Raw genomic sequence first — 16709 nt, 5'->3', positions numbered from 1 at the left:
CAAATATTGATTTGTGAACCTACTTGGAACAAATAATTTCTTTCTCTCTTTAATCTTATTCAAAATTGTTTTTATCGTTAAAAGAACATGAGAATTTGTTTCCAGTGAACAAAATTTTCTTCATCTCTCATTAGCTTTTCTAATATTATTTGAAAAGAAATTGCATAACATGTTAAATATAGTATTCATATTTCTTGGTGGGGAGAGAGTTGTTCATCCCTTTTGTGGGGCAGTGCTGTAATCCCTTGGGGTGCCTATGAATGCTGCAATGTACTCATAGAGCAGGCTTATGCTTCCTAATTGATTATGCTTAATAATTCTGATTGCCCTTGCTCTTTTCCCCCATTACTGTCCAGTTAACTAAACTAACACAATGACCATACTGTTATGAATTGAGGGTGAAAGGTTGAGATGGTGGTGTGGAAATGAAGATTGTAGGAGGTAAACTGCATGGAGGAAAAAGAAAATGAAAAACTAACCCAAGGACACAGACAATGTGAGGGACTGAGGAGGGGAGTGGAAGAGGTGGAAGGGGTCACTGGGGAGAAAAGGGGGCATCTGTAATATTTGAAATTTTTTTTAAAAAAAAGATATATGTAAAAAATAAATAAATAAATAAATAAATAAATAAATAAATAAATAAATAAATAAATAAGAGCCTGCTGAGGATAGTCAACCTGATTTTTGCCTAGGAGGCACTTAAACCAAAGTAACTGAGAAAATTTCAATCTGAGGCAAGGTGTCTGAAAGTATGCAATTTTGTGATAATATTCAACCTGTATACAACATTTCTTCCTCAACAAAGATCAAAATAATCTACATGTGCAAAGTTCCAAAAGAAAAAGCCCAAGGCCAAGAAATGACTTTTCACTGGAGGAATTTATGTTATAGCTCTTTAAACAAGCAAACAGAAAAAAAACAAATTTCAGTCCTAATATTGGTCAGAGAAGGCAAATTCTAGATAAGTTAAAGATCTAAATTTTGGGAAACATAACTACCATTTTATTATTTGCACTTCAAGGCAAAAAAAACAAAAGTTTAGGATTGAAAATTACTTAAGTTTACTCTCAGGTTTAAATTCCTAACATTAATCTCAGAACTACAAAGACCACACTGAGTTAGGGTAGTGTCCCTAAGTCTGAACACTCTCCTGAAGATGTTAAGAAGAGTGCTAAAGAACACCCATTCCATCAAGTAAAAGCGGGAGCCAAGCCAAAAATATTCCTTTGTGTTTTTTCCCAGTGTACCAATCTGGTAAATCACTCATGTCTCCTAAGATTGAGTAAAATAATGAAAGTTGAAGAAAATAAAAAGTTTTTTTCGAGTTCACTTAATGGAGTTCACTCTTTCTAGAAAGGAGAAACCAAACAAACAATTGAAAAAAATCTTGTCTTTAATTTGCATTTCAATAACAAGAATTAAGTAAATCTCTTTTGCTAATAGAAGCAGAGAAAGAGCCAAAATTATACTGGTAATGGAGATGATTCAGTCAAGGAAGTAAAAAACCATGTCGTCTGACTTGCCTTTATGGTTCATCTCTTGCTCATTACCATGTGATACTGAGAGACCTTTTATCAGATTAAATTTCTCAAACTGTCCTGGCAGTTTGGAGAGAAGTCAGAAGTTAGTACTAAAAAACCATACAGCAGGTTGCATTAAGAAGGTTAACATAAAGGATTGTGTGACTTTTGTGGGATCACTTATGTAGCACAAAGAGAGTACCACTCAATTTGGACTGGTCACATTTTCATGGGCTCAATAGCTACAGGTCATGAGTGGCTACCATACTGGAGAGCAGCAGCAGCAGGGCCTCCTGAAACCAAAATTAGACAGAGATCTGTTGGTAACCATGGCCAGACTGGAAGTAAAACTAAATTGGAGAACATTCACCGGGAATAACAAACTGGGGTCCACCTGAGGAGGAAACTTATCCCATGGGAAGACAGAAAACACCTGGGAACTGGTAGGAAGAGCGAGGTCCAGAGAGGGGCTGACCCAGCTTCCACGGATGGCAGGCAGAGAGTGAGAACGGATCTCTCGGTTACAGGACAGTTATTTCCCTGAGAAGATTAAGGCCTGGAACCCAGGCCAGGCTCCACAGACCAGAGCACCAGAGCCAAGACCAAGTAGCCCACATAACATCCAGCCACGAAAGGCGGCAGGGCTGCTGGCTGCCGGGCAGTCTGGAGCCAGTAGGAATTAAAGCTGTAGTATTTTTGTTTTTGTTATTTTTAAAACCCAGAGCACGGTTTTGTCTGCAGTTATCCACCCCAGGATTTGGAAGAGGGATGGGTGGTGCAGACTCGAGGTGCCTAAGGAGAGGCCAGTGGGAAGCATTGCAGGGAGACCTGGAAAAGCAGCAGCTGGGAGTCCTGCATTTGGTAGTATCACCCAAACCAAAAGGGTCATTTTTCCTGAAAGGTGCTAGCCCCTCCCAAAAGCCCTCCTGCCCTAGGTGAGACAGCTCACCACACCCTCAGGAGCCCTGACTGCCACAGCCTGCATTGCAACCTTTGCAGAAGAGACAGCAGCAGAGTCCACACCTACTGTTTTGTACAGTCTCAGGAGTGGGTAGGGGGTGGGGCCGTCCACCCCTCTATCCTGGGAACCTGTCTGGTGCTTCCCCCACATGGGAGAGCTGAAAGAAACTCCCAGTATCCAGCTGATTCCACTGGACTGCATATGAGGATCTCCACCCAGCCAAGGGCAGAGTAATATTCTGGGACACTCTTAGAGGAGTAGCTCTGGGATGGGGAAACACACCCACCGCTTTTCCTGAAATCTGAATAGCACCACCCCCTCATGGGAGACTCAGAGGTCTATACTCCAATTCTGCCTAAAGCTCTTTCAGAAATAGACTTTTGAGTGATTAAGATTGCCAGCTGGCAAGTGAAGGCTGGCAGAGGCGGATCCCCGGGAACCTGGAGAAGGTTGCTGACCCAGCCCTGCGCTCTGTGTTGCTAACAAACAGGCCTTAGAGTGCAGCTTGGCCCCACCTGCACACAGCCAAGTCCCCTGGTGACACACAAACTGTGGATCCCTTGGAGCTTTAACAGGCTGCTGAAAGCCAAAGGAGGACAGTTTCTGACAGTGGCTAGCACCTAAGTACCTTAAGGGAAGCCCAGAAATGGCAGACAGAACAGTCAGGTAGCCATCAGAAAAGCAGGATCCAGCCCTAGCCAGTTTGGTTCAGCGGTTAGAGGGTCAGCCTGCGGCCTGAAGGGTCTTGGGCTCCATGCTGGTCAAAGACACATACCTTGGTTGCAGGCTGGATCCTGTATGACAGAGGCAACCAATCTATGTGTCTCTCTCACATCAATATTTCTCTCTCTCTCCCCTACTCTCTCTGAAAAGCAATGTAAAAATATCCTCTGGTGAGGATTAAAAAAAAATTTTTTAATTAAGAAAAAGAAGAGCAGGATCCAAAGAGAACTCCCAGGAGGCACTAAACTCTACTGATATGAACACTACTTCACTTTTTTGTTTGTTTGCTTTTTTTCTTTTTTCATTTATTTATTATCTGCTTTATTGACTTGTTATTATTTAAGTGTCTATCATTTCTTTCATATATCTAATTTTTCTCTTCCCTTTTCTACTCCATTTTTTTTCCTTTTCTCCTGCTTTCTCGTCTTTTGTCCATTTCTTATTTTAGGTCTATCTGTCTTCTCCTCTATTTTCCTCTTCAAATTTTTTTCTACCTCTTTTCTTTTATACCGGTTTCCTTCCCCTATTCTTAATTCTTATTTTCTTTATTTCATCTCTGCCCCTTCATATTCCTTTTTCTTCCCCATTTTTCTCCTCATATTTTTTCCTTCTTTCTTTACTCTTATCAGTCTTGCTCTCTTTTCTCTTTCCTAATTCTCTATTCTTTTGTGGTTGCTGTTGTTGTTGTTGAGGTCTTGTATATGTTTTTGTTTTGTTTCCTTCATTTCTTATTTTGTTTCATTGAATTTTGTTCTGTTCTGTCAGCACCACCACAACAGCTCAAACAACATGGTCAGGGGTGAGCCCCATGGTCAGCCAGCCTGAGTGGAAATTCCACCGACGAACAGGACAACAACATTCAAGACCCAATTACAACAGGAGGACCCAAATAACTTACATAAGGGCATTCCTAGAGCACCCAGGTCAGGAGATCTAAGAGACCAGACTGCACCACTGGGTCCCACAAAACGCCTACCACATAAAATCACCCCACGAAGGCTGGGAGACATAGCAGTTTGATCTAATACACAGAAACAAATACAAAAAGACAGCAAAAATAGGGAGACAAAGAAGCAACCCCCAAATGAAAGAAAAGGAACTAAATGAAATGGAGGCAATTTGTCAGATAAAGAATTCAAAGTAATGGTTATAAGGGTGTTCAAAAGCTTAGTGAAAACTATAAGCAACTTAATGAGAAATTTGTGGAACTTAATGAGAACTACACCCACATAAAAACAGAGATAAGAACCATGAATAAAAAGCATGTGGAGCCTGGCCAGGCGTGGCTCAGCGGTTGAGCGTCAACCAAAATCCAGGCGATCAGGGTTTGATTCCTGGCCAGGGCACATGCCCTGTTGTGGGCTTGATCAATCACTCATCATTGATGTTTCTGTCTCTCTCTCTCTCTCCTTTCCTCTCTCTGAAATCAATAAAGATATATTAAAAAAAAAAAAAAAAGAATCATGTGGAAATGAAAAATGACAGAGCTGAAATAAAAAATATCCTGGAAGGAATCCACAGTAGACTAGAAGAAGCAGATTCAAAGACAAGGTAGGAAAAAGCACCCATTCAGAGCAGCAATTGGTAAAAAAAAAAAAAAAAATTAAAAAGCAAAAGGAGAGTTTGAGAGCTTTGGGACAACATGAAAGATAACAACTATATATCATAGGGATGCCAGAAGGAGAAAAATCTGAGCAAGGAATAGAGAAACTGTTTGAAGAAATTATGACAGAAAAGTTCCCTAACATGGTGAATAAAAAAGTCACTCAAGTTCAGGAAACACTGAGAGTCCCAATCAAGATGAACCCAAAAAGACCCACACCTAGACACATCAAAATTAAAATGGCAAATGTTAAAGAAAAAAAAAAGAATCTTAAAGGCTTCAAGAGAGAAACAGAAAGTTACTTACAAGGGAGCTCCCATTAGACTATCAATTGATTTCTCAATAGAAACACTTCAGGCCAGAAGGGAGTGGCATGAAGTATACAAAGTAATGAAAAGCAAGGGACTGAATCCAAGACTACTCTATCCACCAAGGCTATCATTTAAAATTAAAGGTGAAATAAAGAGCTTTGCAGACAAAAGAAACCAAAAAATAAAAAACAGGCTAAAAGAGTTATTACCGCCAAATCAGCATTGCAAGAAATGCTAAATGACTGTTGTAAGAAGAAGAAATATATATAGAGAGAGGAATGCAGACATAAAGAATAAAAATTGCAACAAATAGGTATCTATCAATAATAACCTCAAATTTAAGTGGCTTAAATGCTCCAATCAAAAGACATAGGGTAGTTGAATAGATAAGAAAACAGAACCCATACAATATACTGTCTACAAGAGACCCACCCCAGAAAAAAAGATTCTCACAGACTGAAAGTGAAGGGATAGAAAAAATATTCCATGCAAATGGAAATGAAAAAAAAAAAAAAAAAAAGCAGGGGTAGCAAACTTATATCTGACAAAATAAACTTCAAAGCAAAGGCCATAAAAGAGACAAAGAAGGCCTCTACATAATACTAAAGGGACTAATACAAGAGGATATAACCCTGGTAAACATATATGAGCCCAATATATGACCACCTAAATATATAAAAAAGATCTTGGAGGACTTTAAGGGAGAGATTGACTGCAATACAGTCATAACAGGGGAATTTAAGACCCTACTAACATCACTGGGTAAATCTTCCATACAAAACATCAACAAGGAAACAGAGACCTTGAACTACACACTAGATCAGATGGATTTAATTGACATTTACAGAGCATTCCACCCCAAAGCTGCAGAATATACATGCCTCTCAAGTGCACATGGGACATTCTCAAAGGTAAACCACATGTTAGAAGACAAATTGAGTCTCTACAAGTTCAAGAGGATTGAAATCATATCAAGCATCTTCTCAGATCACAATGGCATGAAACTAGAAATCAACTATAATAAAAACACTCAATAACATTCAAACACATGGAGGCTAAATAGCATGGTATTAAACAATGACTGGGTTACCAATGAAATAAAAAAATAAGTAAATAAAACTCCCTAGAAACAAATGAAAATGAACACACAGTATTTGCGTATCCTTCTTCACTTGTCAGTCCCTTGAAGGAATTTTGTTATTAAAAGTACAATTCAAGCCTGAACAGTTATTATAAAAGTAAGTATTTTAGCCTCAGGAGTATGGACCAGCATCCAAAAGCGGGGATCTCACACCTGGAGTGGAGGAGAGGGAAAGGAGCACCCCGCACACAGGGCAGAGGGACCCAGGGGAGTGGTGAGTCCCGGAGGGATTGGCGCCTTCCTGGGAAACAAACCCTCTAATGGCGGACGGTGCCTTCCTAGGAAACAAAGCTTCTAGTGGCAGCTGCAACCAGCGTCTAGTGCTCAGGGTGCTGACCATAGGAAAGGCTGTCCCAAAGTGTGTGGCACCCGAGTGGTAAGGGACCAGAGGACTGCGCTGAGTAGCCACACACAGGGGACCCTCTGCCTCCCTGTGGGGCACTGTGTTGAGCCCCAGAAAGCACTGAATCTGCGTGGCTCGGGGGAGGGGAGGGGAGGAGCCCTCCCGCCCTGAGCTCCCAGTGCCCGGAGGCTGGGCTCTGCAACCAGCCCTGAGGGGTGCTGTGGTGGCGCGTGGAGCCGCCCCAGCTTTCCTGAGACCACCAGTTCGCGGAGCTGACTTTGGGTCCCCTCCCGCTGGGTGCCTTGGTGTGCGGGAAGCGGGACCCTGCAGGGCGGACTCTCTGCCTGTGTGTTCCCTTGTGAGTTTTTGATTCTGATTGTGGACTGGCTCCCACCTTCCCAGCATGCACTGGGCAGACAGACCAGCGGAGGCTGGGATTGTGGTCGGCATGGTGGATGGTCTGGGAGGCTGGCCTGGTACTGCCAGCCAACCAGAGCTGAGCAGGGAGGGGCGGAGCCCACCTGCCTCTCCTGCAGCCGGGAGCACCGCCCCCAACAGGAAAGGGGAGGGTCCCCGATCACTGAGACCCCAGACACACCCACAGGGCACAGTCCTGAGGGGGAAGGGAGAGCAGCTCACAGGAGGACATCACAACAATAAGACTCTCAGGGACTATTTGGGAACGGGAGGAAATGCTTAAAACCCCTGCTGGGGGCTGGGCAGGCAAAGGGCTCACCAGAATGTTTTTTTAATGGAAACCACTGAGCCCAGGCTGCTGAAACAGCCCAGACAGAAAAGGACACAGGCTGAAATCAATCTGAAGCTACAGCAGGTCAGAGCCTGGGGAACTAGAATCAGAGGACAGGGTAGGGACTGAGGAGCTGGCTGTGGAGCAGAGACTAACTCCCTCATAGTGAGTGCCTGAGAGCGAAACGTCTAAGTAAGGGGAGTGATACCCTGAGCTACACTAGCCATCCTGCACTCTAAAGGCTCTACAGAAGACTCTGGAGTAAGACCAGGCAAATACAAGGTTGCAAAATAGTTGACAAGAGGAGGTGGTCCACGAAGAGCCTCAGATCAACCATCTATCTAAGATGCCAAACCTAGACAGCTTCTCACATTGGCTGATACACAAGTACCTCCCAGGAGAACTGAAATCAGCATACAAAACAGTGACCCTCAGACAACACAAGCTGCCAAGAAGAGATTCACCTAATTGACTGTCTTTTCTCTTCTGTTTTTTTGTTTTGGTTTGGTTTGGTTTGGTTTTTGTTTTTGTTTTGTTTTTGGTTTGTGTGTTTGTTTGTTCTCTTTTTTCCTTAGGAAGAAAAGAAAGGGGAGAAAACTTAGTTTTTTCTTTTTTAAATTTTATAATAATTTATTTAAATCTTTTTAAAAAAAAATTTTAACTAAATTTTTGTCTCTTTTTTATAAAAGAATTTTGTCTTGCTTAGCTTGTTTTTAGTTTTGTTTTGTTCATTTGCTTTGTTTTGTTTTATCCTTGCTTCTACAATCAAGACTTTCTTGATATCCCTGCTTAATGACTGGGACTTTATCATTATAACCAAGTCTACTGCTTTCTTCTTTAGTTGCCACCACATCTCTTACCAGACTCCCTCCGTGCCTGGGCTATATCTCTCTCTCCTCTTGATCCATTGGCATGACTTTTTTTCTTCTTCTTCTTTCTTTTTCTACTTTTCTTTCATTCTTTTGTTATCCTCCCTTCTGTCTTCCTGTCTTTTTGTTCGATTGTTAGTTTCTCTTATTCTCTTTATTGTATTTTTATTTTCTCATTTTCAACTACTATCCTATTCCTATTCTCTCCCTTAATTTTTTGCTGGCCCTTCTTTTCAGTGCTTCTGTTATCTTACAGTAGCTTCTCTATTTTTTACATTTTAGTTTATCATTATTTTCTAAGTTTTCACCACTATTAACAACAATATACATCTCTCTCTCTAAGCATTACTTTTCTTTCTCTTTTTCTTTTTTTAAGCTTTGTGTGTGTGTGTGTGTCCTCCCTTCACTCTCCCAGTTCTATTTTCATGTAGGATGTTTTCATTGTGACAAGATATTTTGTAAGATACCCCTTGTTTCCTGGAAGTTTGTGTATTGTCCTGCCTTGCCAGCACCCGTACAACAGCTTACACTACGAGGTTGTGGCTGAGACACAGTTTGCCAACCTGAGAGGAGGGTCATCCCAAGGACTGATCAACGACAATCTAGACCCAACCACAACAGGAGAACATAAAGAAACCACAAAAGGGACACCCACAAGAGGAATATGCCTAGAGCAAAGAGCTCAGAAGTATAGGAAAAACACACCTCTGGGCTCCACTGGACCCACAAGACAAAGTCCCATCCCACAAGACTGGGAGACAGCAAATATATCTAATATATAGATACAAACACTAAGACCTACCAAAACTGGGAGACAAAGAAACAATCCCCAAATTAAAGAAAAGGAAAAATTGCCAGAAGAAGTCTTTGATGAGATGGAGTTAAGCAAGCTATTAGAAACACAGTTCACAGTATTGATGATGAAGATGTTCAAGGAACTTAAAGAGAAAAATAAGGCAATAGGGGATAAGATGGAGAGCTTTAGGGAAAACATGAAAAAAGAGATACATAACATAAACAAAAATCAGACAGAAATAAAGAATGCTGTATCTGATATCAAGAATACACTGGAAGGAATTAAAAGCATCTTCAATGAAGCAGAGGATAGAATAAGTGACTTAGAAGACAAGGTAGAAACAATCAATCAGAGCAGCAAAAAGAAAAAACACTTAAAAAGCATGAGGACAGCCTAAGGGAGCTTTGGGACAACATGAAGTGAAACAACATTCGCATTATAGGAGTGCTAGAGGGGGAGAAAAGAGAGCAAGGGATAGAGAACTTGGTGGAGGAAATAATGATAGAAAACTTCCCTAGGCTGCTTGGCCATGCGTGGCTCAGCGGTTGAGCCTTGACCTGGGATCCAGGCGATCGGGGATCGATTCCCGGTCAGGGCACATGCCCAGGTTGTGGGCTTGGTCAATGACTCTCTCATTATTAATGTTTCTATCTCTCTCTCCCTCTCCTTTCCTCTCTCTGAAATCAATAAAGATATATTAAAAAAAAAAGAAAAAGAAAACTTCCCTAGGCTGGTGAGGGAGAAAGCCACACAAGTTCAGGAAGCACAGAGGATTCCAAACAAGAGGGACCCAAAGAGACCCACTCCAAGACACATCATAATTAAAATGGCAAATGTCAAGGACGAAGAGAAAATATTAAAGGCTGAAAGAGGGAGACAAGCAGTGACCTACAAGGGAACCCCCATAAGGCTGACAGCTGATTTCTCAACAGAAAGTCTTCAGGCCAGAAGGGAGTGGCATGAAGTTCTCAAAGTAATGAAAAGCAAGAACATGCAACCAGGATTGCTTTATCCAGCAAGGCTATCATTTAAAATTGAAGGTGAAATAAAGAACTTCCCCCCCCAAAAAAAAAGGCTAAAGGAGTTCAGTACCACCAAACCAGCATTGCAAGAAATGCTAAAAGAACTGCTTTAAGAAGAAGAATACTGAGAGAAAGGTACATCAGCATAAAGAGAAAAAAAATGGCATTAAATACATATATATCAATAGTAACCTAAAATGTAACTGGAGTAAATGCTCCAGTCAAAAGACTGGGTAGCTGAATTGATAAGAAAACAGGACCCAAATATATGCTGTCTACAAGAAACCCACATGAGAGCAAAAGATTCACACAGGCTGAAAGTGAAGGGATGGAAAAAAATATTCCATACAAATAAGAATGAGGAAAAAAGCTGGAGTAGCAACACTTATTGTTGACAAAATAGACTTCAAAATAAAGACCATAACTAGAGACAAAGCAGGTCACTACATAGTACTATAGGGGTCAATCCAACAGGAGGAAATAACCCTTATAAATATATATACACCCAATAGAGGAGGACCTAAATATATGAAAATTTTCTTCGTGGACTTTAAGGGGGAGATTGACAGCAATACAATCATAGTGGGGTACTTTAACCTCCCACTGTCATCACTGGACAGGTTATCAAGACAAAATATCAACAGGGAAACAGAAACCTTAAATGACACACTGGACCTAATGGATTTAATTGACATTTACAGAACGTTTCATCCCAAAGCAGCAGAATACACATTCTTCTCAAGTGCACATGGAGCATTCTCAAAAATAGACCACACGTTAGAGCACAAAGCAAGTCTCTATAAGTTCAAGAAGATGAAAATCATATCAAGCATCTTCTCAGATCATAATGCCATGACAATAGAAATAAACCACTATAAAAAAAAAAACACATGGAGGTTAAATAGCATGTTATTAAACAATGAATGGGTTACCAAGGGGATCAAGGAAGAAATCAAAAACTTCCTGGAAAAAAACAAAAATGAGCAGACAACAACCCCAAATCTATGGGACACAGCAAAAGCAGTCCTGAGAGGAAAGTTCATAGCATTACAAGCATACCTCAAGAAACAAGAAAAAACTCTACTAAACCATCTAACAGAACAACTAAAAGAACTAGAAGGAGAGCAGCAAGAAAAGCCCTGAGGAAGTAGAAAGGAAATAATAAAGATCAGAACAGAAATTAGTGACATAGAGACTAAAAAAAAAAAAAAAAAAAATACAAAACAATCAATGAAACCGAGATCTGGTTCTTTGAAAAGATAAATAAGATTGATGAAACTTTAGCCAGACTCACCAAGAAACAACGAGAGAGGACCCAAATAAATAAAATCAGAAATGAAAAAGGAGATATAACTGACCCAAGAGAAATACAAAGGATTGTAAGAAAATACGATGAGCAACTATATGTCAACAAACTGGACAACCTGGGTGAAACAGAAAAATTCCTAGAAACATACAATCTTCCAAAGCTGAATCAGAAAAAATCAGAAAACATGAATAGGCTGATAACAACTAATGAAATTGAAGGAGTAATCAAAAAAACTCCCAACAAAAAACTCCAGGACCAGATGGATTTACAGGTGAGTTTAACAAACATTCAAAGAATTAACAGGTATTCTCCCCCAATTATTCCAGAAAATTCAACAGGATGGAAAACTCTCAAGCTCTTTTTATGAGGCCAGCATCATCCTAATCCCAAAACCAGATAAAGATACTACAAAGAAAGAAAATTACAGGCCAATATCCCAGATGAACATAGATGCTAAAATCCTTAACAAAATACTAGCAAATCGGATCCAGCAATACATTAAAAAGATCATACACCATGACCAAGTGAGATTTATTCTGAGGATGCAAGGCTGGTATAATGTTTGCAAATCAATAAATGTGATACATTACATAAACAAAATGAAGGTCAAAAATTATATGATCATATCAATAGATGCAGAAAAAGCATTCGACAAAATCCAGCACCCATTTTTGATAAAAACTCTCAGCAAAGTGGGAATAGAGGGAACATACCTCAACATGATAAAGGCCATATATGACAAACCTATCGCCAACATCATACTCAATGGGCAAAAACTAAAACCATTTCCCTTAAAAACAGGAACAAGACAAGGTTGTCTGCTCTCACCACTCTTATTCAACATAGTACTGAAAGTCCTTGCCATAGCCATCAGACAGGAAAAAACATAAAAGGTATCCAAATTGGAAAGGAGGAAGTAAAACTGCCATTATTCACAGATGACATGATATTGTACATAGAAAACCCTAAAGACTCCATCAAAGTATGACTAGACTTGATGATTCAGCAAGTTAGCTGGATATAAAATTAACATCTGAAAATCAAAGGCATTTTTATACGCCAAAAATGAACTCTCAGAAAGAGAAACTAAAAAAGCAATACTGTTTACCATTGCAACTGAAAAAATAAGATGTCTTGGAATAAGCTTAACCAAGGATGTAAAAGACCTGTACTCCAAAAACTACAAAACATGGAAAAACAAAATAGAGGGAGATATAAATAAGTGGAAGAATATACCATGTTCATGGGTTGGAAGGATTAATATCATTAAAATTTTCATACTACCCAAAGCAATTTATAAATTCAATGCAATTCCTATTAAAATACCAACAGCATATTTCACAGAGCTAGAACAAATATTCCAAAAATTTATATGGAACCAAAAATGACCTCAAATAGCTGCAGTCATCTTGAGAAAGAAGAACAGAGTGGGAGGGATCACTTTGCCAGATATCAAACTATACTACAAAGCCATTGTAATCAAAATAGCCAGATATTGATACAGCAACAAGCATATAGATCAATGGAACAGAACAGAAACCCCAGAAATAGACCTACACCATTATGGTCAATTAATGTTTGACAAAGGAGGCAAAAGCATACACTTGAGTAAAGACAGTCTCTTCAATAAATGGTGCTGGGAGAATTGGACAGGTATATGCAAAAAAAATGAAACTTGATCACCAACTTACTCCATACACAAGAACAAATTCAAAAATCTAAGTCATGAAACCACAAATATCCTGGAAGGAAACATAGGCAGTAAAGTCAGAGACATCTCAAGTAGTGGAATTTTCATTGACACATCTCCTAGGGCAAGAGAAACAAGAGAAAAACTAAACAAATGGGACTAAATCAAACTCAAAAGCTCTGCACAGCAAAAGAAAGCCTCAAAATGCAAAGGAACCCCATGGTATGGGAGAATATATTTGCCAAGTATACATCTTATAAGGGGTTAATTTCCACAGTGTACGAAGAACTCATACAACTCAACAAGAGGAAGACAACCCAATTAAAAAATGTTCAAAGGACCTGAATAGACACTTCTCCAGAGAGAACATACAGATGGCCAAGAGACACATGAGAAAATGCTCTACGTGGCTAATTAGCAGAGAGATGCAAATTAGAACCACAATAAGGTATCACTTCATACTGGTCAGAATGGCTCCATCAACAACTGACAGGTGCTAGTGAGGATGTGGAGAAAGGGGAACCCTAGTACACTGCTGGTGGGAATGCAGACTGGGGCAGCCACTATGGAAAACAGTACGCAAGTTCCTGAAAAAATTAAAAATGGAGCTGTCTTCTGACACTGTGGTCCCACTTCTAGGAATATATCCTAAGAATCCTGAAACACTAATCAGAAAGAATATATGTACCCCTATATTCATAGCAGTGCAATTTACAATAGCTAAGATCTGAAAACAGCCCAAGTGCCCATCAGTAGATGAGTGGCTAAAAAAGCTGTGAGACATTTACACCATGGAATTCTATACAGCTGTAAAGAAGAAGGATCTCACACCCTTTGGGACAGTATGGATGGATCAGGGAATATTATGCTAAGCAAAATAAGCCAAGCAGAGAAAGACAATAATCACATGATCTCACTTATAAGTACAATCTAAAGAACATAATAAACTGATGAACAAAATAAATTCAGTGACATGGAAGCATGGATCAGACTGATGAATCTCAGAGGGAAAGTGGGGGTGAGTAGGCGGGGAGAGATTAACCAAAGAATTAATATGCATATATGTATAACCCTCAGACACAGACAATATTGTGGTAAAGGCCTGTGGAGGGGTGTGGGTTCAGGGTGGAAGGGGTCAATGGGGAAAAAGGAGGACATCAGTAATATTTTGAACAATGAAAATAAAAAATCTCCAAAAAAATAGAAAAAAGCAATGGAAAAAATATCCTTGAGTGAGGATTTAAAAAATAATTTAAAAAATAAGTAAATAAAGAACGTCCAATCTACAACTGAGGGGAAGGATTTATCAAGATATCAAATTAGTTAAACTATCTGAGTCTTTTCTACCAAAATTTCCTAATATGACAAAAACAATAATTTTAGTAAAACAGAACACTAAAGAAAGCAGATCACCAATCCAAAAAGGTAGAGAAATATTAATAGTTTCTGATTATTCACCATGAATTACATGCATAATTTACTTCTCTACTTGATGACCATATAAAATGACAAATATAATTTAAAATGTCATTTTATTAAAAGTAAAAAACAGCTATTCTACACCAAAATAGTGTCTACCAAATTCTGTACAATATGGAACAAAATGTCTTTTTATACATTGGACAGGAAGCAATATTAAAGACCCTAAATTTTTACAATATATATGTATTTATGTAGGCAAATGATCAAGGACAATAAATTAAAAATCCAAGAAGATATTAAAGTTATTTAATATCACAACAAATAGGGCAATAACATTAATAAATGATGTTGGTACAACTTATTATGTGAAGCTTACTTTATTTTTTATTTTTCATTGAATTTATTAAGATGATACTGGTTAACAAAATTATACAGGTTTCAGGTACACAGTTTTATAACACATCATTTATACACTGTATTATGTGTTCACCACCTCAAATAAGTCTCCTTCCATCACCATTTGTCCCTTCCTATATTCTCCACCTCCCCAGACCCCCTTCCCTCAGGCAATCACCAGACTGTTGTCCATGTCCATGAGTTTTTTTCTCTTTTTTCTTTCTTTTTTTTCTCTATCCTTTCACTCACACCCCCCCCCCCCAATGCAGGACTCCCACCCCTGAGAGCTGTCAGCCTGCTCTCTATCTATGAGTCTGTTTCCATTTTACCTATTAGTTCATTTTGTTCATTAGATTTCACATATGAGTGAAAACATATGGTAGTCTTTCTCTGACTAGCTTATTTCACTTAGCATAATGCTCTCCAGGGCCATCCATGCTGTTGCAAAAGGTAAGGTCCTTCTTTTTTATGGCCAAGTAGCATTCCATTGTGTACATGTATCATAGCTTTTTTAACTACTCATGTACTTAGGGATAGTTGGGCTGCTTCCAAGTCTTGGCTATTATAAATAATGCTGCAATGAACATAGCAGTGCATATATTCTTTCAAATTAGTGTTTTGGGTTTCTTTGGATAAATTTCCAGAAGTGCAATTGCTGGGTCATAAGGCAGTTACATATAATTTTTTGAAGTAACCCCATACTGCTTTCAACAATGACTGCACCAATCTGCATTTCCACCAGTGCATGAGGGTTCCCTTTCTCCATGTCCTTGCCAACACTTGTTTGTTGATTTACTGATGATAGTCATTCTGACATGTGTGAGGTGATATCTCATTGTGGTCCTAATTTGCATTTTTCTGATGATTAGTGACATTGAGCATCTTTTCATATGTCTATTGGCCATTTGTATGTTCCTCTTTGAAGAAGTGTCTATTCAGGTCTTGCCCATTTCTTAATTGGATTGTTTGTTTTTTTTGGTTTTCAGTTTTATAAGATCTTTATAAATTTTTTATATTAACCCCTTATCAAATGTATCGGTGAATAAATTATTTGACTCAGTGGATTGTCTTTTCATTTTGTTGATGGTTTCCTTTGCTGTGCAAAAACTTTTTAGTGTGATGTAGTCCTGTTTGTTTATTTTTTCTTTTGTTTTCCTTTCTTGAGGAGATATATCAGAAAAAAATATTACTACTGGAAATGCCTGATTTTTCTGCCTATATTTTTTTCTAGGATTTTTATGGTTTTGAGTCTAACATTTAAATAATCTTTAATCCCTTTTGAGTTTATTCTTATGTGTGGTATAAGGAAGTGGTCTGGTTTCTTTTTTTTCTTTTTTCTTTTTTTTTTTTCTTTGCATGTCTGTCCAATTTTCCCAACTAGCCTGCTCTAGCCAAATATCATACAAAGTCAATGGTAAAGATGCAAATAAATTAAAATATAAAGTTTCTAAAAGGAAATATGAATAAATGCTTATATAAGATAGGCACACAGAGCAATATACAGATCTTGTAACATAAAAATCCACACATGAAACTTATATGTTCATACTAACCATTGTTACCCCAATAAATTTAATTAAAACAATAAGATAGGAATTGAATAAAGCTTTTCTAATATGAGAGGAAATTTAGAAACTATAAAGCAAAACTTAGATATATAGCACTATATATTAATAAATACATCAAATATCATAAATTATATTACAAGATACATAAAAATTAAAATATTTGAAATTTATAGGACTAACAAATGGACTACATGAGGACTGCAAAAACTGTGCATATAATGGATATACACATTATTCATTATGTATAAAAATGTATTTTTAAATTATAAGGACAAAGATAACTCTCC

Source organism: Miniopterus schreibersii (assembly GCF_964146895.1).
Source record: "Miniopterus schreibersii genome assembly, chromosome: 2".
NCBI classification, from domain to species: Eukaryota; Metazoa; Chordata; class Mammalia; order Chiroptera; family Miniopteridae; genus Miniopterus; species Miniopterus schreibersii.
The sequence above is the reverse complement of the archived record's forward strand: the minus strand, read 5'-3'. Positions refer to the sequence as shown.